The 2139-nt window shown below is 50.5% G+C and overlaps 1 pseudogene; it reads left to right on the top strand.

Moving 5' to 3' along the window:
• Positions 1–1220: 1220 nt before the first annotated feature.
• Positions 1221–2139, top strand: part of LOC114008063 (calponin-3 pseudogene) — a 7867-nt pseudogene continuing 6948 nt past the window's right edge.

The raw sequence follows: 2139 nt of genomic DNA, 5'->3' as shown, positions 1-2139 counted from the left end.
GAAAGAGACCTGCGGTTCCCATTCTGGGGTAAGCACAGGTCTGTTAGGGCCAATGAAACAAAAGAGAAATTATGCTAGTGACTTAGAAAAGTTTGCCTCCCTGGCCTGATTCCTTGGCAAACCTTGGCTGCGGTAGAAATGTCTAAAAATTGATTGTCACCTTGTGACCAGGAGGCAATAAGGCCATTGCAATGGGGAAGGAGCAGAAGGCCAGAAAACTTTGACAAATCCAGAGGCTACATCAGCCAGCCGTGAAGAGTCAGGGCTGGGTGTGTGGCTGCATTTCTTGGAAACCTGAGAGGGCAGAAAAGAAGGTGGAGTATAGCATCTTCATCCCAGGGCACTGTGTGAAGCAGATTCCAGGAAGAAACAGAAAGCTCTCCAGTTCCTGGAACTCCTGATTAAATTATTCTATCCAGGCTCCCCTAAACCAAGGAATTGTTTCACTTAAGGTTGAGAAAAATGTCCCTACAAGGGAGCTATTTCAGATACCACCTAGCTATTTCAGATATCACTTCCTAGTCTGAAGTTTGCTTTCCTACTCTTTGGGTCTTCCCTCCATGACTGCAAGCCTGTAAGGTGGATAGGCCATGCTTGTGAGCCTGGCTTTACAGATGGTGGAAACAGGCACAAGAATGACTTGCCTGAGGCTAAACTACTGGTTAAGTGGCAAACCAGAAATGGATTCCATTTTCTTTTATTTTACATGTGCCAGAGGCCTGTGTGCTGGCCAGACAGGGAGAAGAAGAAAACACCCCCTGTGGGTGTGGCCATGCTGCTGCAGTCACTTCACAATCTCCATCCTGTCAGGATTTTGGGCTTGCATGCCTATGTACACAGCATACTTTTAAAGCTGCATGGGGAGGGGGCCGGCAGGTGGTGGTGTGGTTGAGGGAGCGGGACTCCCACGTGGCCTACCTGGGTTTGAGTTCCAGACCTGGCTGCTTGCTCTCTGTGTCTCTGGTCAAAATTAAAGAATTGTTTTCTTTTAAAAAGCTGTAGGGGAGGGGAGAGGGGCAGCAAATGGTGTAATGGTTATGTCACTGGCTTGAAAATCACACCAGGTGCATGTGCATACATACCCTAAATCTTAGGGGAGAATGGAGAAGGATTGTAGTGTGGTCATCCCCCTGAGGGGGTGATGTCTCCTTTTTGCTATAGGGCACATGCGCTTGCCAGAGAGACAGAGAGACAGAAAGCAAGAAAGCACCCCCCAGGGGTGATTATAAAGAATTATTTTATTGGCGGGCAGCTAGGGAGGCAGCCAGCAGGACTCGGAGGGACCCAGAGGCTCTGCTGAATCCAGCAGGACCCAGCCACCACATCTGTGCGTCCTTGGCCCCGCCCAGAGGAGCAGCTCTGAGCAACCCCGCGGCCACTCCTCGGGGCCAGGAGCCAGGTAACCGAGAGCGAGACACCTCCACACCGGAGCACAGCACCCTCCGCCTCCTCACCGCCATGACCCACTTCAACAAGGGCCCTTCCTATGGGCTCTCGGCCGAAGTCAAGAACAAGATTGCTTCCAAGTATGATCATCAGGCAGCGGAAGATCTCCGCAATTGGATAAAAGAGGTGACAGGCATGAGCATCTGCACCAACTTCCAGCTGGGCCTAAAGGATGGCATCATCCTCTGCGTGCTCATAAACAAGCTTAAGCCAGGTTCAGTGAAGAAGGTCAATGAGTCCTCGTTAAACTGGCCTCAGTTGGAGAATATTGGCAACTTGATTAAAGCCATTCAGGCTTATGGTATGAAACCACATGACATATTTGAAGCAAATGATCTTTCTGAGAATGGAAACATGACCCAGGTTCAGACTACCCTGGTGGCTCTAGCAGGTCTGGCCAAAACTAAAGGGTTCCATACGATCATTGATATTGGAGTTAAGTATGCAGAAAAACAAGACTTTTTTTTTTTTTGGAGAGATTTTCACTGTAGGGCGCGTGTGCTCGCCAGACAGACAGACAGAGACATAGAGACAGAAAGCGAGAAATCACCCCCCAGGGGGGATGGTCATGCTGCAATCCCTTCTCCTCCGTTCTCCTCTCGGGATCTTGGGCACGCACGCACACGCGCCCGGCGTGAGTTTTAAGCCACCGGGTCCGGGACACGAACCGCGGTCGACTACGTGGGAGTCCAG

Source organism: Tupaia chinensis, unplaced genomic scaffold (assembly GCF_000334495.1).
Source record: "Tupaia chinensis unplaced genomic scaffold, TupChi_1.0 Scaffold000279_1, whole genome shotgun sequence".
NCBI lineage: Eukaryota > Metazoa > Chordata > Mammalia > Scandentia > Tupaiidae > Tupaia > Tupaia belangeri.
This window is presented reverse-complemented; position numbering and strand designations above follow the sequence as displayed.